The sequence below is a fragment of the Puma concolor genome, chromosome B2 (assembly GCF_028749965.1).
Source record: "Puma concolor isolate L17-30 chromosome B2, mPumCon1.1.hap2, whole genome shotgun sequence".
NCBI classification, from domain to species: Eukaryota; Metazoa; Chordata; class Mammalia; order Carnivora; family Felidae; genus Puma; species Puma concolor.
The window spans coordinates 147,244,127-147,268,522 of NC_141671.1; the positions used below are offsets into that span (position 1 = coordinate 147,244,127).

General features: G+C 42.9%; 1 protein-coding gene and 1 long non-coding RNA gene across 4 annotated transcripts in view; one reads left to right on the forward strand and one right to left on the reverse strand.

The window, feature by feature from the left end:
* Positions 1 to 24,396, reverse strand: part of PRKN (parkin RBR E3 ubiquitin protein ligase) — a 1,357,610-nt gene that overhangs the window by 438,317 nt on the left and 894,897 nt on the right. The window lies entirely within an intron of this gene.
* On the forward strand, positions 4,873 to 6,940 carry LOC147581355 (uncharacterized). The gene is made up of 2 exons (XR_015251705.1): positions 4,873 to 5,072; positions 6,582 to 6,940. It is a non-coding gene; the product is annotated as an uncharacterized LOC147581355 (long non-coding RNA).

The window sequence follows — 24,396 nt, forward strand, 5'->3', positions numbered from 1 at the left end:
TTATAAACATTATAACAGTATGTATTACAATTAACAAATAAACTTCTTTCTTTTTTAGAAGGAAGCTAAAGTTTTAGAAGGAAAGAGGTCAACCCCTTTTTATAGTAATCCATTACAATGATTTGGTTTATCAGCAGCAATCCCAAATTTTCTTTCTAAGGCCTTTGTATTACCAAACAGATGCTGATAAATAATTGCAAAGAATGGGTAAATCATAATGAAATAACCATTGCATGTAATGAAATAAAATTTAAAGTCCTAAGGGGTATGTGGCTCATAGGAGGAAAACGCATCTCATGAAAAATTATCACATTACCTTCTTGTCCCCCAACTAACAGAATTAATTTCAATTCTTAAAATTATGTTTATAAATGGCCAAGTGCTGAGTGCTACATTTGTAAAAGTCCACATAGTTTTGAGTTTTAATCTTTGAGCATACTCTATTCAGACTGTCAGTGTTGTAGAGCTAGAGACAGCTGAAACCCGACTTAGCATGACATACTTTCTGGGTTGCATCATCTGCATAGAGCTGTTGTGGGACATAACTATTCAATTGTTGCAGATGCCATCTGAACACATACTAATTCATGCACATATCCTGTCTTTGTTTTTTTCTTTTGTGAGAAACAGCTAGAAGGAGATAGATGCTACAGAATTCTGCTAAATTGAGACACATATAAAGACAGATCTTGTTTAGATAAGAACCCCACTGTGAAATAAATTGTCCTACTGTGTCCCCAAATCTCGTGACAGGAAATATTAATGCTAAGAATCAGTCCAGTGGCTATGAATGTTCAGAGCTATTTAACACAAATTATTATAAAACAGAGTGGTTTAAAAATTATATTTGTTGCCAGCTCACAAGAACCTTGCATAGAGGACTTCTCTTTGGCCTTTCATTCATTCTTAAAATGAATGAATGAATTCATGCACTAGAATGCCATGTTTTTGATTCCTCTTATCAGAGAAATGTTAAGAATTGGGTCCTCTGAAGGAGAGTAGTTTGAAATTAAGAACCTGCTCAAAAGATTGTAAACGTCTTAAAACGCTTCTACAACAAAATACGTCTGAAAATGAGGAGGTATAGTGACGTTTCTGAGGTATCGTTAGATGGACTGTGCATTAAATATTAATGTAAGAACTGTGTGGCGCATAATCAATAAAGTTATTTTCCTAATTGAGGTTTTTGTTTTACAGCTAGCCAGAAAAGCAGTGTGTAGCCTGCCAAAATATTTCCCTAAAAGTACTAAAAATCAACATGACGTAACAAAACAAATCCATACGAATTCATGTAAAACTAAGCTAAGGGAATTCATGCAAAGAGGCAATGGCCTGCTCTGCACATCCCAAGACACTGGAGGCTGGGGGAAGGTTTCCAGCAAGTTCCAGGCTAAGAGGGCTGTCGCAGGAGGTGGCTTCAGAATGCAGCTTACATGAAAAGAGATCCGTGAAATGGCAGGCTAGACCCGACAATCTCTAAAGACCTTTCAGATACCAAGACTCTACAGGCTCCAATTTGTATGATCATAGCATTCTTCCTCTCTGTAAGTTCGTGGGGCTCAAACCTTACTTGAAATTATGTGCACAAGGCAACTTATATTTAGGATTCCGGCTTTAAAGTTACTTTTTGAACTAATGCACGTGCTGCTTGCAAGGCTAAGAGTCTGAGGATTTCTAGAGATTTTACTTTCTGGAAGACATGTTGGGAGGAAGGCCTTGAGCCAGTGTATTGAAAGGAAATCAGAAGACATACCTCAGTGTTAAAGGCAAAAAAACAAAACAAAACGCCCAAAGCAACACAATATATGGCTCTTGACAACTAAAAGCTAATTTAATTTTAAAGCTCTTTTTTTCTTTTCTTTCTCTGTTTTCAATAAGGTCAGCTGGTAATTAGTGCCAGCAGGAGGGGACTGGCAGGGCTCAGCCCCCTAGTCAGGTGCCCTCTGCTGTGTTCTGTGAACCCATGTGCTCCTCCCCACCCCAGCCTCTCGCTACAGTGTATCATCAATTATTTATTTGATTTTCTACCTTCTCTCCAGACCAGAAGTCAGCAGATTCCAGCTGAGGGCTAAATCTGGCCCACATCCTGTTTTTGTAAATAAAGTTTTATGAGAACACAGCCATTTTTACATATTGGCTATGGCTGCTTTTATCTATAAAGGCAGAGCTGGGTGGCTGTGACAGGGACTCTATGGACCAGGAAGCCTGAGCCACTGTCTAGCCTTTACAGGAAAGGCTTCCTGCTCCAGCTCTTGACCCCGTAAACCCAAGGGCTGTCTTCTGGTTTTCTGAGTGCCTGACCTATTGGTGGTGTTTGGTAAGTGCCTCTGTGCTAAACGGTCCAGGAGCTGACTGTTTGGCTAAACGAAGGACCATGAATGAGGAGGGACACAAAAGAGGGCAAAACCGAAGCGTCAGACAGCCAGAGATCAGCAACTTCTGCAGGTTGACAGGTGCACAGCTTACTGGTTTTGAGCTAAGCCACGGACACTACTTCTCGAGGTTGCAAATGTCATCTCCCTTCCTTCAGGACACTTCTTTTGATTAAGTTGCCCTGGTCTCGCCCAGAGAGTGTCCAGTGCTGGCCACTCCCACATGAGAGAAGAGATACAGGAAGTGGACTTTGCTGAGCTCGAGAAAAGTGACAGCAAGACAGTAGGATGGAACCATGCGATGGTGCCTGGTGGGCGCTATTGACTGGGTGGTCGGGGAAGGCCGGAGGCGGCCCCGTTTACACTGATCCCCCAATGGCATGCTGTGCACAGATCTGATGCGAGAGGGCTCCGCGGGAAGGAACGGCTGAGGAAAACTCCCTTTCAATGGCAACGCCTGGGCGTGCTTGAGGAATTAAAAGCAAAGTCAGTGTGACAGAGATACACTAAGAAGCAAGGGGGAGTGGACCAAGATGAAGTTCAGGTGGACGGGAAGAGCAATAATGAAGTCTTCGTCTGAATGGTCAGGGGCGCCTGGGCGGCTCAGCCGGTTAAGCATCAGACTCTTGGTTTCAGCTGAGATCATGATTGCACGGTTGGTGTGTCTGAGCCCTGCATGGGGCTCTGTGCTGATAGCACAGAGCCTGCTTAAAATTCTCTCTTTCCATCTCTCTCTCTCTCTGCCCCTCCCTTGCTCGCTTTTTCATGTTTTTTAATGTTTATTTTTTTTGAGAGAGACAGAGCACAAGCAGGGGAGGAGCAGAGGGTGAGAGGGGGAGGGAGGGAGAGGGAGAGACAGAGAGAGAGAGAAAGAGAGAGACAATCTGAAGCAGGCTCCAGGCTCTGAGCTGTTAGCACAGAGCCCGATGCGGGGCTCGAACTCGTGAACCGTGAGATAGTGACTTGAGCTGATGTCAGTCGCCTAACGGACCAGCCACCCAGGCCCCCCTCCCTCAGTCTTGAGAGAGGAGGATCCAAAGCAGGCTGAGAGCTCGGGGGCGATGAAGGGCTCGAACTCATGAACTGTAAGATCATGACCTGAGCTGAAGTCGGATGCTGAACTGATTGAGCCACCAAGGTGCCCCTAAATAAACATTTTTTTTTTTAAAGAGTTAGGAATTTGACTCTTAGGCAATAAGAATTCGGTACAAAGTTTTAAGCAGGGAAGCAACAGGATGTCATTTATGTTTAAGAAAATCACTCTTGGGGCGCCTGGGTGGCTCGGTCGGTTGAGTGTCCGACTTCGGCTCAGGTCATGATCTCACGGTCCGTGAGTTCGAGCCCTGCGTCGGGCTCTGTGCCGACAGCTCAGAGCCTGGAGCCTGTTTCCGATTCTGTGTCTCCCTCTCTCTCTGCCCCTCCCCTGTTCATGCTCTGTCTCTCTCTGTCTCAAAAATAAATAAACATTAAAAAAAAAAAAATTAAAAAAAAAAAAAAAAAAAAAAAAAAAAAAAAAAAGAAAATCACTCTTACTTTGCGCATCGCATGGATTGTAGTGTGACAAGAAAGGGAGGGAGCCCTGTGGATGTTGGGAAGTCCTCCTGGGGCAGAAGATACTGGTTTGGACCGAGCAGTGGAGCTGGAGAAAATGGATGGGTGGACAGTATGTTTGGGACAACATAGCATTCACATGTCTCCTACTGAGTTCTTCTCCATTTATAGTCTCCTACCAACATGTGTAGGTTTCTCCATTTTTAGGAAACCTCAAGACCGTGTCCCCAAATCCACAGGACCATTGTTATAAAATTAACAATTTTACTTTAACAGATTACTTTATATAAAAATGGAGACTTTCCAGAGGTTTCCAAATAAATTTAACTCAAAACCTTTGCCTAGGGCCTAAATTAAAAGATAATGAACCTAATAATCAAACAGTACATTCATAAAAATGTAAACGACGGTGCCATTGTTTGTCGGAATAGTATTTATCGATCTCTTACAATGTGCCAGGTGCCAGGCAGAGTGCGGGACCCAGAACAAGGAACCAGAGGTGCACTGATAACCCACTGTGGGCTGTGTGAGGGCTCCCAAGTGAGCAAGCCTCTGGGGCACAAGGTCTACAAGTCGCACTGATACTGGAGATATCAGATATTTGGGAAGCAAAACTGACAAGATTCGGGGGTTCATCAACCTGAGGCAGGGAGAAGAGTCAAGCATTATGTCTAGATTCTCTTTTTAAACATTACTGGATGCTTCTAACGGGCTGGGTTCCCTGCTAAGTGCTTTCTCTGCATTATTTATTTAATCCATTGAACTATAAAACCCTAGGAGGGCAAGGCCCCTTCTGTGTCTTCTCTTCTGTGATCTGACTACCTAACACGGGGCGTCGTCTGGGGAGGAGTTCAAACATACTTGTTGAAAGCAGGGTGCACGCCTCCCCGTCCCCGTCCCTGCCACGACAATGACAGTGAGATGCCCTGCCGTGGGAGGGGCAGGTGAGGGCACGAGGTGGGGAGGAAAGCTGTGAGACCTCTTGATCCCAGAGCTGGTACGTGACAACGAAGTCACCAGGACCGACTTGCTCCGGCCCCGCTCCCGTTCCTCAACACTGCATCCCTCCACCTCAGGCTGGCCGGGACTTGGGCAACATTTGCCGGTGGGGGACAAACCACCAGAGGCGCATCAGGCCTGGAAATACAGGTAGAAGATTTCTTTTGGTTCTAGACTTGCTGAGTTTGAGGCACCTTTGCAATGTCGTGCGAACACATACAGAGGGCAGGGCACTGTGGGTTCCTTAAACTCGGGAGGAAGCTTGGAGCTGGAAAATGCTCTGGAGACCCATCAGCCAAGAGACGAGTAATTACAGCCCCACGAGCAGTTGAGCTCACCCGTGGACACTGTGAAAATGGGAGAGGAGGTGGTGTGGAAGGGACCCCGGAGCACACTGACATTGCAGTATAATTGGTTTGATGAAGTTTTCCCTTGCTGAGCTGTGGACATGAAATAGTTTTGCTTTTTCCCGGTAATTGATATTTCTGTGTTGTGTCAAGCCCACCTGCTGAGCAGTGGGCCCCCAGCGACATGCCAGATTCCATGACTTCTGGTCACTTTCAGGTATTAAAATAATCTAATCTTAGACCAGCCCATCTTGAACTTCCCTCTCACACTGCACTTGGTGTCTGTCTTGCCCCATTGGAGACCAGAAAGGAGCCTCAGCTTGCTCCCAGGACCCTGCACAGTAGGGAAGTCCCGCTTGCACTGGGCATGTGCAGATTTGATCAACCCAGTTTCTGGAGGACAATGGAACGTTGTGGAGGGATCCTCTTTTTCCTGATTTCTTTGGAAATCTGCGTGTGTGCAAGCAAATGGTTGGTTCTAAGGGTGAAGTGGTGCACAACACAGAGGCTTCTCTCACACTGAATTTGCAGAGTCAGAGGGAAAATGGCATCCATGAATAAGAGTTGCAAAGTGGGCGAGAGGTAGGGAAGAGTCCTGCCCAACCCAGTCTAGATGGCGTGGAAGGCTCTTTGGAGGAAGAGTCTTATCTCCAAACAGAAACCAGGGGGGTGCTTTGAAAGGCAAAGTTAGATCATCTGCCTCCCCTGGTCAATCCCTGCAATGGCTCCCCATGTTATTCCTTACGATGGCCTTGCTCAGTCCTCCAGTGCTGCCAAACCACCCCTCTCAGGCCCTCACCTCCTTCTCTTCTGCTCACTGTGGTCCAGCCCAGTGAGCTCTGTGCTATTCCTCAAACATGCCTGGCATTCTTCTGCCTCAGGACCTTTGCACCAGCTCCTCCTTTTGCATGAATGCTCTTCCCTAGCTATTCACATGGCTCACATCTTGATCTCCTGCCACACTTTCTCCAAATGTCTTTTTCTAATAAGCCAAACCCAGACCACCCTACATAAAAGTAGCCAGCCCCCACTTTGCACTCCCAAGCCTCTTTTTCCCTTTTATTTTTTTCTATCTTCTGCAGTAGATTTGCACTATTATTCCCCAATGCTTCATCCTTCCCTGAGCTCACACCTCTGCTAGGTGACTTTGCCCTTCCTCCCACTAGAAGCTGAGTATACTTCCCATCCGTTGACAGTGGGCCAAGCCACATAGCTTCCTTTGGCCAAGAGGATGAGAGCAGATATGATGCAACCAAACACTTGTGAAGTGCTGTGTGCTCAGGCTCACCCTCTTGTGCTCCTGCCTTTCCAGGTGAGGAGGATCTCCCTGGGGTAGCTACTGGTTCAAGAAGGCTGACACACGAAGCCGACTGGAAACACCCATTCCCGGAGCAATGGACTGAACTAAGCCCAATTATAAGCACCAAACCCAGGTGAAGCTCAGAGGGTTGGGTGAGAAATACCACCTATTGGGCACCTGGGTGGCTCAGTTAAGCATCCGACTCTTGATTTCAGCTCAGGTCATGATCTCATGGTTCTTAGGATCAAGACTCACATGGGGCTCTGCACTGCTTGGGATTCTCTCTCTCTCTCTCTCTCTCTCTCTCTGTCTCGCTCTCGCCCTCTGCCCCTTCTACACTTGTGCTCCCCTTCACTCTCCCTCAAAATAAACATTAAAAACATTTTTTTTAAAGAAATACGACTTATTGTCATGTGCCATTTGAGATTCTGTGATGGTTCATTCCTTAGCTCTAGCTGACCCATGCCCTTCTGTACAGTTTAATCATTTATTATACATTTTGTTTATTGTCTGCCTCTTCTCACTAGAATGTAAATCTATTAGATCAGAGATCTTGTCTGTTCACTGTTGTATCTCAATGCCTGTCACATAGCAGGTGCTTCGTATGGATGTGTTTACTAAACGCTGCAAAGGCTCGAATCAGACTGCCAATTACCCACCCTGAATAGCAGGGCTCTGTCCCATTCCGCTTCACTAAAAGGGAGGAAGGAAACCTGAACCCAAAAGAGGAGTGGGTGTAGTGCAGGAACACAGGTCAGGGTCGGGGTGGGCTTGTTGAAATATTCGTGTGATGCTTCAGAGGTGGCATAGCTCCTGGGTGATCCATAGACACTCAAAACGGAAGGAAAACAGTCACAGGAACTGTCATGGGGGAACGGATACTTTAAGTAGGGAGCTTGATTTCAACAAAGCAGTTATTGGTTGAGCAGCACAGAGGCTCAGGAAGAATAGCCAGGATCATTGAGTAGCTGCTCCTCTCCCAGGGATGGAGTCACCTAAGGGCTTGTAGGGAGACCCGAGAGGAAACTGGAACACCTGGAGAGAGGAGGCAGCAAACTTGACCTATGACGTCTGGTGATGGTGCCAGGTGCGTGCTGCCGTGTGTGGTCAACTTTCAGCAGGGCCCTCTGGGTGACTCTGCTGACATACCCCTTTGACAGGCTGGTGGCTTCTGTCCCAGAACTGCAAGGACATCTGAAATCTGCCTCTCTGCTATGTGTCCCCGAGCCCCTTTCTGTCCCCTTCTGTCTCCTCACTGGTGAGGTTAGACCCACAAGGAGAGGGAGAAGGCAAACATTTGGAAGGACTGAGCAAACCCCGTTGGGTTGAGGAGATTTGGGGAGGAGGTTGAGAATTTATAGAAAATAACTTGTACCTCTATTTCAATATCACAAAATTACATTTCTTGTGAATGTAATCTGTTGGGTCTAGACACTGCCCCAGTAGCACACTGGGTTTTGGAGTTTTGCAACAACAACAAAAACATTGCATACAGTTTCAAGCATCTTCCATCATCTGGGAGGAAATTTCTAGAGTCTATTTTCCCTAAACAATTGCTGTTTCTTCCCTCTTCTATAGCAGAAGGGCCAGGTTCATCAAAGCCTGATATTTTCCACATGTGTAAACAGGCCCTCATGACTTCCCACCTTTACAGATAAGAAAGTTAGGCCATTAACTGAGGTTAATAACTTGTCAAAGGTGACACAGTGGTTTGGCATCAGACTATCAGTTTCCACTCACAGACTCTGAGAATCCAGGTTACCGAATTTCCCACTTAACCACATCTCCACTTACCACCCACTACAGAAGAATATAAATGGAGGAAATTTCACAGCGGAAGGCATCTATATACAGTTGTGAGTTTTCTGTCTGGGTTACTGAAGAAGCAATGTGTCTTACGACACAGCTGGTATGTTACAATCATCCTCCCCGAGAAAATAAATCCCCTCCCTCTCAGCGACTTTGTTCTTCACATTGACCCTATCTTTATTTCAGTATTGAATGACAGAGGAATGCCTTTTGCAATATCCATCCTCCCAGAACCCTGCACCTTGATCAGGTCCAGGATCGTTCTTCTGCACAGCCTCTTGGAGGTGTCCTCCTGTGGCTTCCTAAGCATTCATAGGGCCAGAGCCTCCCGTCTGTGTGCTCATGTTTCAATGACTGTATTCATTCCCTACATGTCTTCTGCTCTAGTGAGTCTTGCCTAGGGCTCGCTTGCCACGGTGAGTCGCCTGGAGCCCCTCCTATAAGTGCATTCTTATGCTTCTCTTTTCCAGCCCTGTTCCCTCCACAATGGGGCAAGGTTCCTACCATTTTCCAGAACACAGGAAGAATATCACTGGATATGTCTAAAGGTTCTTTATTTGGGAAGCAGTAGCTGTTACATGAGGAAGGGATATCCCCATCTTCCAGTTTACCTGAAATATGTGGGTTTGGCTTACCACGTCAGGGTCACCAGTTGTGGGTTCAGCTTTTGGCTTTGTCCAGAAAAGCCAAGGATGGCAGAAAGGATTACTCAAGACTCCGTATGTCAAGAGAGGGGAGAGGGAGGCCAAGGGAAGTCTCCCCGAGCTGCTCTCAAGTTCCCATATTTATTAAGCACACATGATAGGGTAAACATTACACAATATGTCCTTGGCTACGTGCGTGCCAGTAAGAACTTATAGAAAGCATAGAAAGCATGCAAAACAACAAGACATTCCCAAGACTACAAGAGAGCAGATGCCGAAAGCAGGGTGGAGAACAAGATATTGCATAGATAACATGGTCTAAGGAATTCATGAGCACAGGCAGGACCCAACCCCTGTATACACATTAACTAGATACTAGTCAGCTGTTTTCGGCAGGGCCAGAAAGCAGTGCAATGTGTTCCCTATAATTTGTCCTTCCCCAGGACATAGCTATTTGATTTCCCACAGAAACAGACACCAATTTCTCTCATACTTGCCCCTCACCATTCCTGCCCCCACCTCTGCCAACACATCTTTTCACGAAGTCATCTACAGTTATTTGCACTGATTCTTGTTTTCTGCTCAGACCTGAATTAAAAGAGTCTCAAACAGATAAAATGTGCAGTAGAGCAAATATATCCAACTAGAAGAGAATCCTTTTATCTCATGCTTAGAATCTTGCTGACAGAAAGTGAGAGCCCACATTTAAGGTGCACTAACTGCCCATCTTCGGTGGGAACAAGCAAGGCTGGCTCCTCTTATTACAATCATTATCCCAGGAATGAATTAATATGATGTTATTTTCCACTCCTGTTAAAATCTCTTGCACAGAGACACAGAGCAAACATTCACCCCAGGTCGATATAACTGTGCTATGGAGGCATCCCTCTCGGAAGGCAAGTATGCTATGACCTAACAGGTTTCTGGAAACAAACAAACAAACAAACCAACAAACAAACCACCATTTCTTATGTAAGACTGACATCAGGTAGAGGTCTATGAGGTGCCTGTGTGAAAATAAAAAAAAAAAAAAAAAACTCAGGTAGATGCAACCACATACCAGGTCACTGAGTTTAGTGAGTAGAGTGTGATCTCGATTCCAGCCCTGATTTATCTTCAGAGCTAGGCCTTTCCTAACTGCAAGCAGTAAGCCCTTACTTTATGTGATTCTAGGACAGTCACACTGACTTTTTGGACACCAATTTTCATATGTATAAAGTGAATAGTACATCTTCTACCCAGCTTTATACAACCAGAGGTATTGTACCCTGAAGTAAAAATACTATACGTGTATCTAATAATGTTAACTTGAGTCTCCTATACCAAGAAAAGTTACCATTCTTTGATGGACTGATCACAAGTTATTTAACAGATGACTTTATTTTCTGGTGATTAAAATATCAACTCTTAATATCCAATTAATTACTTAGTCAACTTTTAAAACTTCCTTATGAACAAGCAAGATTTATCTTCTTGCTTCAAACAACCTGATAATCTGGACAAAAATTTGAAACAATGGTTTTCAAGACACTGGACATCAGGCAATGAAGGACAATACTTCACAAGAGGCAGGAAACGAATGATCCAAGTCCGATGTCTGCCTCAGCTCACTGTTTTAAGGGAGTTTCCAGGCCCTGGATCAGGGAGGGAGGACCTGGGAAAGCCCAGTAGGATTTCAGAGTCAGAGAGACAGATTTGGGCCTCTTAGGGGGAGAAGGCAGCAAGAGTTTTCGAGACCGGAAAGGAGAGGAGGGGGGGGGCTGCATGTTGGACAACTGGATGGGGGCTTCCTCTCAGGTGTCCAGCTGTTCATGGAAACTTAAAAACCATGGAACCACTTGGCAGGATAGCTTGGTAGTTTCTTAAACACATTCCTAACATGGGATCCAGGCATTTCTCTCCTAAACATCTAACCAGTAGAAGGAAAGTCTATGCTCATGCAGAAGCTTGTATGTGAATATTCATAGCAGCCTTATTTGTAATAATACCCCAAGAGTGGACACAACCAAATGTTCTTCAGCTGGTGGATGGAAAAACAAACTGTGGTATGTCCATGCAATGCTTTATTCTTCTGCAATAAAAAGGAATGATACCATGGATGGATCTCAAAATAATTATGCTGAGTGAAAGAAGCCAAAGAAAGCTTATACTGTAGGACTGCATTTGTAAAAGATTCTTTAAAAATGGAAATAATCTACAGTAGCACAGAGAAGGTCAGTAGTTTACTGAGAATAGGAAGTGGGGACAGAAAGGGGCGAGAGGGAGAAAATACAAAGAAACATAAGCAATGTTTTGAGGATGATGGAGATGTTCCAGATCTTGATCATGCTGGTGCTTTTGCAGGTGTGTACGTGTGCCCTAACTAGTCAAAGTGCACACTTTCAATTAAGTGCATTTTACTGTACGTCAACTTTACCTCAGTGAAAAACTTAATGAGCAGAAAAAAGAATTAAGAATGAAGCGATTTCTTCAACAAAAGATTTTTCATGCATGACTCCCTTCTCATAGTCCAGTTTGAGGGAGGCAGCGACTAGAATCTGTTTGCACACAGTTGCTTCCTTAATCCCATTGTTGCTTTTGAGCAACATACAGAAGAATTGCCACTATGCTCCATTTGAAAACATGCCCATTTCAGATGTGCGGAATGCCAACACAGTTCTTCACAAAGAAAACCTAAGTGTGATAACTTGGTGTGTGCCTTGATTCCTGTCCTCCCAAATGGGTCACACATGTCAGTTGTCCCTGCAAAAAGGAACTAAAGAAATAAGGTCTTGCTTTGGGCCTTAGTTATTTTAGATCTAAATATACACACACCACAATGCAAATGTATATACATATACACATACACATACATATACATTGGTGGTGGTGGTCTCTTTTGTTATTGTAATTTCTGCTTTCATTTTCCCAGGGAGAGAGACTGGGTCATAGGATTTGATCAATCCCACTTGTTTGAAATGTGTTCCCAGTGAATTGGAAGAGAATTGATCTGGAAACACATAAAAACAACCACCACCACCACCACCACCACCACCACCACAACAACTCCTGACACCCCACCACTACCACTTCTGATGGAAATAAATAGAAAGAAAAATCAATTGATGTGTTTTGCTTATTCATGGGCTTCTAATAAACCCTGGCACCAAAACTGCTCAATTTTAAGAGGCTCTGAATGGTGGTAGTCTTGAGTCTCACTGGCACCGCTAGGTGACCCCTTCCATTGACGGAATAAGCAGGGTAATGTGTGCTTCCCAAAGTCCAGTAACAGAATTGAGACCTGGTATAATATGGTTTTCACCAGTGACTAGTGATAAAGCCAATTTATTCCATTAAAACTAAACAAAACTCCTTTGTTTGGAGACTATATATTTCCTATTTGGCATGTTAAAATGCCTTTATTAGATGATATTGAGGGTAGACATTTTTGTTATTGTGTTTTTAAATATCTTCATTTGTAAAATAAAACATTGCAGCCATACATTACTCTACTGCTCCTTTGTCTTTTTTTTTTTTTAAATATATTAATTTGTTAATAAAAGCCCCAAAGTCCTGGCTTTATCAGTAGTTTTCAGGGCATATAAAAATTTTATAAACATTCTGACTTTGGTTTATATAGGCTTAATTATAATAAAAACAAAGAAGATTAAACATAATCACACATAGTCACAAATCACACATACGCTTCTAAAGGGTAAGATATCTCATCTTTAATTTCCTCGATGCAGTATCTTCAGAAATAGCTTGACCCACCAAGCTTTCAGAAAGAACAAACAAGGAATCAGGATAATCAGTTCATACTGTTACTCTAAGGAGAACACCTGGTGATGTGGAACTGTGATAAGTGAAATAATATTCCTCAGAAAGTCTCCTAGAGATGGGCTGTGTAAACAGGGACCACAACTGGCTAAGCTTAGACCATAACACGAACATACACTTTCATTAGTGTGACTGCAAACAGCCATACAGGAGTATCAGGTGGGGGTGAACTGAATCAGGCTGAATAGGGTGGAAAAGAGGGAAATGGACAACTGTCCAGTGGTGGGGACAGGACAACTGTCCTCCTGAGAGACTGGGTCTGGGTTACCATAAAGAAACAGTGTGCAGATAGGAGCCTAGGGACCATATTTTCATTGTAAGATCCTTGTGAGACTTAGGTCAGAAAAAGTACAATACTGGGGACATGCTGACAAAAGTCAAGCAAAGTGGGAAAGACTGGCTATTCTATTCACTGTTAAGCTGAATTGAGCAAATGGGGCAGTTAACTCATAGCAAGAAGAACCATTTTTAGAGAAGGCACTGAAACTACAGCAACGGTATGGTATTTGCCTCAAATAATGAGAAGGCAGTTGACTTACAAAAGTAGGGGTTTGGGGGTGCCTGGCTGGCTCAGTCAGTTAAGCATCCAACTCTTGATTTCGACTCAGGTCATGATCTCACTATTGGTGGGATCAAGTCCTGCTCATCAGGCTCTGTGTTGACAGTGTGGAGCCTGCTTGGTGTTCTCTCTCTCCCCGTCTCTCTGCCTCTTCCCCTCTCATGTTCACTTGCTCTCTTTCTCTCTCAAAATAAATAAATAAATAAATAAATAAATAAATAAATAAATAAATAAATAAACAAACAAACAAACAAACATTAAAAAAAAAAGTAGGGGCTTGGAACTTAGCATGCTTGTTTTGCACACTCTGTGGAGTCTGGAGAAGGATCCAGACTGATCAAGATTGGGTAGGGGGTGGGAAGAGGGGGGGCTGTCCTGGGTGAGGTCCTGCAGACATATGGCTTGCGAGTGGAAAACATTTTTCAAATTAAAAAAACATAAGTGATTTATCAGAAATTATAAATGTAGGGGCGCCTGGGTGGCTCAGTGAGTTAAGCGTCTGACTTCTGCTCAGGTCATGATCTCACGGTTCATGGGTTCGAGCCCTGCATAGGGCTCTGTGCTGACAGCTCGGAGCCTGCAGCCTGCTTTGGATTCTGTGTCTCCCTCTCTCTCTTCCCATAACCGATTCATGCTCTGTCTCCCTCCTTCTCTCAAAAATAAACAAACATTAAAATAATGTTTTTAAATTATAAATGTAAATAGTAAAAAAATGTCATTCATTATACCACCATAGAAATAGAACAATGACATAAACAAACTTTCTCAGTAAACACTTGAAACTCTCAACCTCACTTAATAACTTAAACTTATCAGTCAATAACATATTATTTTGCCTATCAAATATACAAGCTTTTCTAAAAATAAATTTCAACGGTAGTTAGTTTCGGTAAGATGGGATCACTATTGCTGATAGGAGGGTTAACTGGCAAAATCTTTAGAAGGACAAATGAGTATTATGGTTTATATCACAAGTCTTATATAGTTCATTACTTACAGCACAACACCTCTACATCTAACAATCTCTCCTGTGACAGTGACCGAGTCAGCAACTAAGATTACCTAGAAAGATGTTCATTGCAGCATTATTCACAAATAATTTTAAAATTGCAAATAATTTAAATTTCCAAGATTTGAAAGTGATTAAATGCAAGAGTATTTGCATTTTAAATAATATATGCTATAGAAAAGCATGAAAAAAAACCTTTTGAAATGGGAATGACTTAATGAATATTCTCCCAAAGTGTTGCTATGTAATAAAATCAAAATCAAAATACAAAACTACAGGACATAATTCTCTCTTGCTAATCTAACAATACACAAACACAGACACATACAAATTTGTGCAGGGGAAAAACAGGGACCAAAAAACCCTATCCAAAATATTAACAGCAGTGAGTGGATAGTGAGTATAGAGGTGATACATTTTCATTTTTTAAATTTTAAAGAGAAAACATATTCTTATAAAAATTTAAATAATTACAGATAATGTAAAGCAAAAAGTAAAACTCCCCAATTACCAAAATCCCAATAACCTACTCACCTTTCCACATCTTCACCAACATACCCATAGACATTAGTCCGAAGTGCAGAGTGTATTTAAATATATTTTAAATATATTTAAAGAGTGTATTGGCGTATCTTGGGTATCTTTTCAATTCAGTATATAAGCTTCATTCCTACTAATAATTGGTTAGAATTCCATAGCTATAAAGAAACTTACTTAACCCACCCCAAGACAAAATGTTTATTTATTTAATCCACAGATAATTTTTTATCAGTTTATTATTTTTAAAAAAAATTTTTTTTCAACGTTTATTTATTTTTGGGACAGAGAGAGACAGAGCATGGACGGGGGAGGGGCAGAGAGAGAGGGAGACACAGAATCGGAAACAGGCTCCAGGCTCCGAGCCATCAGCCCAGAGCCCGACGCGGGGCTCGAACTCACGGACCGCGAGATCGTGACCTGGCTGAAGCCGGACGCTTAACCGACTGCGCCACCCAGGCGCCCCTGATTATTTTTTTCATCACGATAAGTGTACTCTTTAATCTGCATCCCCTAGATTACCCATCCCTCTACCTACCTCCCCTCTGGTAACCATCAGTTTGTTCTCTATAGTTAAGAGAACTGTTCCTTGGTTTGTCTCTCTCTCTTTTTTTTTTTTCCTTTGCTCGTTTGTTTTCTTAAATTCTACATATAAGTCATTTTCTGACTGACTTATTTCGCTTAGCACAATACACTCTAGGTCCATCCATGTCATTGCAAATGGCAAGATTTCATTCTTTTTTATGGCTGAATAATATTCCATTGTATGTATACACCACATCTTCTTTATCCATTCATCAGTTGTTGGACACTGTGCTTCCATAATTTGGTTATTGTAAGTAATGCTGCAATAAACAGAGGAGTGCACGTATCCCTTTGAATTAGCGTTACTTTAATTTTTTACTTATTTATTTTTGAATTAGTGTTTTTGTATCGTTTGGGTAAACACCCAGTCGTGCGATTGCTGGATCATAGGGTAGTTCTATTTTTCATTTTTTGAGGAACCTCCACACTGTTCTCCAGAGCGGCTGCACCAGTTTGCATTCCCACCAACAGTGCACAAGGGTTCCTGTTATCCACAGCCTCGCCAACACCTGTTTCTTGTGTAAAACAATTTATTTTTTATCCAGACTTTTCACTGTGCCAAATAATGTTGCATTGAACAGCTTGGCCATTTCTGTCTGCACTCTTTCTTTAGAAAACCTATGTGGAAGTGTAATTTTTGGGAAAAAGGAATGGCCCATTTATTTTCACAACTACTATCAAATTGTTCTCCCAATTAGCCCTTCTACTTCACACTCCCAACACTGTACATGAGAGAACCTGTACCCCTATAGCCTTGTCTGGACATTATCTGTCTCTTTCATTTCTATCAATTGAGAAATTTCTTACTTTAACCTGCTTTTAAAAACTATTAGTGAGTTCGCTTTTAAGTTGTTTGGCCCTTTATATTTCTATTGTGAATGGCCTATTCATATCTCGAGCTGAGACCATTCACTGCTTCCTAATACTCATTTTTTCTTACTTCCTTAGTAATAACATCCCAATTTTTAATAGGATGCATGGCCACACAGGACTAAGACTAAAATTCTCGTTCTCCTTTAAATGTAGGTATAGTCATATAGCTAAGTATTGCCTGATGGGATATAAGAAAAAAAGAAAGCTTGCTACTTTCAGGAACTGTTTTTAAAGGAAAAGTACATGTCCCTTCTAAGTTAGAATCTGGGTATGATTCCTTTCTAAGTTGGAATCTGGATATGATCATTGGAACTTAAGTATTCATCTTGGACCAGGAGTAAAAGACAAATATTATGGAGGTTGGCACAACAAAATAGAGGGGTTTCTTTTTTTTTTTTTTCTTTTTTTAAATGTTTATTTTTGAGAGAGAGAGAGAGAGAGATAAAGAGAGAGAGAGTGAGAGTGAGAGAGAGAGAGAGAGAGAGAGAACATGTGACCTGGGGAGGGGCAGAGAGAGAGCAAGACACAGAATCCAAAGCAGGCTCCAGGCTCTGAGCTGTCAGCACAGAGCCCGACATGGGGCTAGAATTCATGAACTGTGAGATCATGACCTGAGCCAAAGCTGGATGTTTAACTGACTGAGCCACCCAGGTGCCCCCAAAATAGAAGGGTTTCAATCCGTGGTAATGATTTAAGGAACACCTTACCTGTCCTGGGCCATTTATTTCTAGATGCTGTTTAAATGAGAATTAAATCTTTGCTTTTTTATTATGGACCTTCTATCACCTGCAATTTAACCTTAATCTTAACTGATAAAATGTCCTTTCTCAGTTTTTCTCTTTTTTTTCTTATTGATGTGAAGTTCGTTATAAAATATGGATAGAATATCCTCTGTCTGCCAACAGAAAATTATGAAACAAATTATATAAAATCCTTCTATTCATCCATTCATACATCAGGTTAATAATTCATTACTCTGCAACTTTTACCCAAAGGCAATGCTTGGGGGGATGTGAGAGGAAGGTGCACTGCAGATACCATGAGGAATCCAAACAATCAAAAAACATTTCCCAAACTTCTGTCTATATGCACTTGAGACATTTGGTATTGCGGTTACCCAAGGAGATGAAGATATTTTTTCTCATTTTCAACAAAGAAAAAAAGAAAAATCCCAACTTCTTGCTTCTATTGGCTAGCAGAATGATATTACAGCTTTACTTTAATGGAAAACTATCTCAAAAATCACAATCCTTTGAACTGTTAGGGTACTGCATTAGAGCTACCTTTGGGAAGTCACATGTCATTCCTGCAGATACAAATACTGATGAGCACACTCTATTGGTACTAGGTATTGATACCTAGGACAACTACTTAAGCAGATTTTCTCTTAGTGACAGGAACTGAAGCTTTAAGTTTCTTTACCTGCACGGGCCCCTTCATGGCTGTGGTGGGGATCCAACAATGTGCTTACATGGACAAGTATTTCTGGAAATTTGAAAAGCTATTTTAACTGCAGTTGGTTAAGACAGGTGTATCTTTCCACTGCAACGTCCTCTCTGGTCGAATCATCCTAGGCTAGGTGATATGAAAGTGGTACTGAGCGTTTGGGGTATCTAGCCTAGGGGAATTTGAACTGGATACACATTTTGCTTGCCATTTAGTTAGATAGACGTATGGGGTTTCCAATTCGTTCTGCAATGAATTAACCTACTGCCAGGTAATCTGGCAGAGAAACACCTTCCAGGGATCCTCCTAGCACTGACTATGTCAACAAGTCCACCCAATGCCATGGCCGATTGGTCAAGATCAGGATTATGATAAGGCATCTAGCACCTGCATCAGAAATATGTGGGTGTCATATGTAGGAGATGAATCACTGGGTTCTACTCCTGAAACCAAGACTATACTGTATGTTAATTAACTTGAATTTAAATAATAATCATAATCATAATCAAAGAAATGTGGATGGAAAAAGGACACAAGTTTTGAAATTTAGGGAGCCAGAAGCTCATTGGTGTGTATTTCTTTCACTCATCAAATGTATAAAATGATAAGTGGGAGATTGATTCCCATCAATACCTTGTCCAATGGAAATTCTTTTTGGACAGGAACATACTTGGTTATGCAGTTTACATAATCATAAACATAACGTATGCACTTTTCTTTCTTTTTTTTTTTTTAAAGGAATGACTTGAAACAGAACTTAGTAGTATTCCTGTGCTTGAGAAGCAAAAACCTACAGCAATTCCACAGTGAGTATGTCAATTATGAAGTTGCATATTTTATATGTTCTCATGTAGTGGATCACGTCTTACTGCCTCTGACATCTTAACCAGAAGAAATCTGGACTTTCGATGAAATAGCACACAAATTGCCACAGACTAGCAGAATGCCTCAAGAAGCAAGTACTCTCTTCTAATGACCAAACTCCTACGTTATTCATCAATAAATAACTACATCTGGCAATGAGCAAGCCTTTCGATTATCTGATAATTAATGAGGAGGAATAATCACAGGGTCATATTGGAAAAATATTTAAATGTTTTGCTGACTTGACATGATTCGCTAACATTGACGAAAACAACATCGAACTCATAATACGCCAATATAAGTAACACACTGAAATTCAATGAGGAATGTTGTCAATTTATCGAGCATTTAAGACCAGTCATTACGCCAGAAAGCCTGAAGTGCACTGAAGTCTTACAGACCTTATATAAAAGAAAATCACTACAGGTTGCCTCAAATTTAAAAACAAGCCTAAGTTATTTATAACATTCCAAAAAGAAGTTATAAAACCGTTATAAAAAAATTAATCAACCATGTTAAGGGAAAGATTGAATTATCTTTCTATTCTTTGTATACAAAATGGCACTACAAAAATCAATGCCATATGAAAAGGCCATCAAAGAGTGTGCCACCAAAAAGTGTAGGAAAAAAATATTACAGAGGAGTGTCAGGCAGTTGGTTACTAAATATATATACTATGTTATGTTCTTGAAGCGTGATTTTCACGGTATCTGTTGGATTTTTAAAATCTGTAATCTGTTATGATTTGTCTTCTCATTCTCAATTATAGTAATAATTCTGTATTGTTTCTCTTAAAAAGGGAGCCCCCAAAATGGTGTAGTCCAGATTCCACAAAATCTGAATCTATTTCTGTTTCTCTGCATAAGGGTCCTCTGAGGTCTCCGTTCGCTGAGCACCCCTATCTTTCCAAAACACCTTCTGGACTAGACGGCTCACTGCCAGGGCCACCTTTGCAGAGGGTCCTTGTCAAACCCTTTGAGATTTAACTTTAATCCAACTTAAAGTCTTGACTTCATACATGGCTCTGGGCCCGACACAAGTAGCCTTTCAGCAAGGAGCTTCTGTAGGCTTGAATGAAATGTCACAGCTTCCTGGGCACTGAGTTTCGCAATGTGATCAGGTGATGAAGCATGCCAGCTCGGCAGGGGGTGCACCTTGAGCAAAGGGATTGGGAACCAGAAGGAAGCTGGGCAGGTAAATTCCCTCTCCTTTCTGCCCTGTGAGGGATAGCCAGCTTGTGGGTTTTCCCTTGTGAATTTCCCCCAAAAATCCTCTGGGCCATATAAACACACCTGTTAAGAGACCAGTGGGGTCTGTTTTGCTCCTGTGAAGTTCAAGCTTGCACGAACGCAATGGATGGCTCAATATCTTCCCTTCCTTAATTGGCCCTTTACCTTCTACTCTCGCCACTCTGAACTTTCACTCCCCAAGTAAGGGAATGGATTATTGCTTCAGGCTCTGCTCTGGAGAAGATTCTGGCTCAAGTGAGAAGGTTCTGGCAGTGATCGTGTAGGAAGAGCTCATTACTGTCAGCTCTTATCATTACCAAAATTATCCATATGCAAACAGGGCAGTTATCAGATGACTCTTTGTTACTGCTCTGATATCCAATGTGAGGAATAAAAACAGTGAATGACATTCACTTAAAAGGTAGAAAAAAAATCACATTGAACACAAATTTTAAAGGGATATCATATTAAAATAAGTTATTAACTTGGAAAACGAAAGTATAAAGATAGACCGCGTTTTGATAAGGCCAAGTTTTGGTTAGCTGTGATAGATGGACAATATGTGTGCACATTTATACACACAGACATACCTGTACTATCAAAGTAGCAGAAAATAAGGCATTTCTGTTCATCCTTGCAGAAAACCTATTACTATTCCAATGCAAAAGTGAAGGCTCCTAACAGTTCAATTTGTGTGTGTCTGCGGCCGTGTTCGGTTCACTGTCATTGTTCTCCCATGAAACGCGGTGACCACTCCTGTCTCCGAAGCAGGGTGCCTTTGCCTGTTCCACCCGGTCAGCTCTAGACAGATGGTCACAACACACATTTCCAAATCATGCCAAAACAAAGATTGAATCTGGCAGAAGGCTTCACCCGCAACTTCCTTTCCCAAAGACACTCAATACATTTGCTTGGTAGCCTTTCTGACAGGCACCAATTAAACACAGGAGCAGGCAGGAACGGACACACTGAACCAAGATGTAGAGGAGCAAATAAGGCGAAAATGCACGACTGAAATAGGCCTCCCCCAACAGGAAGACTTATGTTTCTCTCTCTTGTGGAAATACAAAGCCCACAGAGTATGTAAGTTTGATTTGCATTTGGAGCGTGGGACTATAACTCAACAAGATGGCGTAGTGCTGCTTCAGAGAGTGAATTGTGGGTGTGCAGCAGGCTTAGGGGCACTACCATGTTTACAAAAGAAGCCACAGAATTCTGCCTGCCTATCTCACACACGTTCCGTGGCCAGGTTCCATAATGAGCCCATCTTTCCATGTCTGAAACAAGGGGATACTTAACTCCCCAGGCGTTCTTACTGGTGCTTCACCGCAGCGAGTACCAGCCATTAAAGGGGTGCAGGGCACATGACATCCTTCTCAAATGGCACTTTCCTCGCAGGTCATTGGTACGCCAAGGAACCCAGCTTCTCCAGTTGATGTTTTAATGTAACCACCCGAAGAGTGTAGAAAGACGTGTTTTTTGGACCCTGAGCAAATTACCAGAGCAGATAGGTATTCAGAGAATAACCATGTCTGTATAACCGTGTCACTGAATTTTTAAAAATTTTAATCCATTTGGACTCAAAATTATGGCTTTCTCTTGGATTCATCTAAATGGATCAGCCATTTTAAATGGGAGCTTATTTGTTCAAATTAGTAAAGGACAACAGAATTCTATTTCTGCCCAAGTTGACTTACTGATCATTTACCAGGTAAATAATCTGGGAAGTTTATTCACTTCCTTGTCCTTTTCTAGACCTCGCCATGGTTTTGCTTATTTGGAATTGTGCTATAGTTTTTGTCCCCGTGATATGTCCCCATGTAACAGAAGGAAAAGCCCGAGACCTTTAGGAAGGAAGAAATCACCTCTTACCGTGTGTTTTGAGATGAAGATCTGTAGAAACACGAAGATTCTTTTTCTGTTAAATCCTGTTTATCACCCAACTCTGAGTAACCAGCCAAGTACGGAGCGCACAAGAGAACCATCAGACCCTGTTCCTCTCCTCAGATAATTTCAGATGTAGTCAATTCAATCATAATAAAGCTGTATCAATGATTTAGTGTCATATTTTCTCATTTTTCTGCTATTTACAGAAAATAGGGGTTGTACATCAAGGACATTTAAACACCCAAACATTTTTAACCTTATTTACTTTAGGACCGATCTTTGACAGGACTTCCTGTTCCCTGGAGCATCACAAGCACAGACGAGTGGTCCAGGGGGCTCGCGATGAGCAGTGACAGATGGGGGCCCACCCAGGGCCCTTGGGAGCATCCAAGTGGGTGCCGCTTTCTGAGGGTCCACTGGCCCCGCTCTGCTCTGCCTGTGAAAGGGGCTGATTGCCGAGCTGTCCTGCCTCCTTTGTTCTGTTGTCCCCCTCCTCCTTGTAATTGCCACCCCCTCCACCCCATCCCCTCTATTTCCAACTTGGGGCTGCTTCTAACTACGCTTGGCTGGGAGAGGGCACTCGAATAGCACGCACAATAATAGTAATGGCACAGTAACAAGCTGGGGCAAAGTGGAGGCTCTTGCCTGCACAAGAGCTGACTGGTGAACCAGATTCTGCAGGGCCTTCCTTGGAGCAAACCACCCTGATGGCACTGAGTTTTGTGACAGTTTTCTTTTCCCTCAGAGACGTTTTTACAAGGCTAGGCTTTTGGCATTTTTCACTTATCTTCAGGCTGTCTGTGTTCCCAGCGGTCTGATAATCAGACAAGTGGGGTTTGTCCCAGAGCTAACAGGAATTAGAGCTGATTTCCTGAGGTTGCTTTGGCCCAAGGGCTCCTGCTGGCCCTGCTCTCTGCTTCCGGGTGGATCCTGGGGCCCCGAAAGGCACTCTCAGGACTGCAGCCTCTGGGCAGACCCAGTCGGGGCACCCAAACTCACACGAGGATGCATTACAGACAGGAGGCCTGCGGCTTACCACAGGAGAGCGAAGGAGTGATAGCCCTTGGAGCTCAGGGAAGCAGTTTGGGGGAATCATCAGAGCTCCCATGACCTGGATTTGGGGGCCCCAAACCCCTAGGCCTTCATGCCACGTAGCATCAAATGCCAACGCACGTTGATACAAGGACCCAGGATGGCAATGGCTTACATAGCAAGTGTAAGCCCCAGATTTGCACAGGGCTAGGGATGACTCTTAGCATGTTCGCTTGCTCTGAGGCTTGAGACTGTGTTGCTGTCCAGCTGCAGTCATGTTAGCTACTTTGTCCCTACCACCACATTCTTACTAATTTCTCAACAGTGACCTTACAGGTTATACTTTGTTATCGCATTTTTTTAAAATTGTATCTTTCTGGGAGAGGGGGAGAGGAGGAGAGGAGGAGAGGGAGAGAGGGAGAAAAGATGAGAATGAGCAGGGGAGAGGCAGAGAGAGAGGGGGACAGGAGATCGCAAGTGGGCTCCATGCTGACAGCAGCCAGCCTGACGCGGGGCTTGAACTCACAAACTGAAAGATGAAGACCTGAGCCGAAGTCGGACACCCAACTGACTAATCCACCCAGGCATCCCACGTTATCCCATTTTTTAGGGAGAGGTAAGTCAGTCTCCACAAGGTAAAATCAATTTGCCCCACGTCATGCTCCACAGTTAAGAAATGCGAGGATTTGTCCTCAGGCTTCCCTGGAACCACCTGCCCTGTCACCTAGCCTGTTACCTGCCTCTGTATCACCACCGGCAAAGTGTCCCTGGGACACTATTACTTGATGCAAGGCATTCTCAATCTTAAATGTCTCTCTGCTGCCTACAGAATAAATACAAATTTATTAGCATGAGATTCTGTTTGCCTTGTCTACAGTCTCCTAATGGTGGGCAGCTCATTAAGGAGAACAAAGAAAAGCAGCCTGGCTGATTCTGGACACAAGGCGGCCAATGCCTCCCTCTCCTCTGACCCGGTGTCCTGACCACAGCTTATCAGACCAAGGGCATGCACGAGCCATGGGAGCAAACACAGGCTGGCCAGTCATCCGGGTTCTGGCTCATCTCATTTGTACCCAGCTCTCTTTTGATCAACAGCAAACATCACTCCTTAGTATGGAAATAGGATCCAAAAAAGAAAGGGAGGCTAGCTGGTCCATAAGGAGATTGAATCCACAGAGCCTCATTAGTGACTATGTTTCAACCAAGAGATTTGGAGGCACCTAGGTGCTCTATAGCTCCCGCTTACAGCATTCGTGAAACAAAACACAATGAAATAAAAATAAAGGCTTTGTATTAAGAGCTGGCCTCTATCACCGGGGTGATGTTTATTGGATGTGAAGCTGTTATTTGTTCAGATGTATTTCTAAGTACATGTGACATGTCAGCTGCTTGCAGATCATCTGCTTCCTCCTCACATACCCAGCTCAAAATCAACATGAAGTGACAGAAAGGCACGAATATCAGTGTCCTGCATTCTGCTCACAAAACCACCTTGACACGTCAACTGGTGGTGGAAGACGCCTCCATCGGGGTT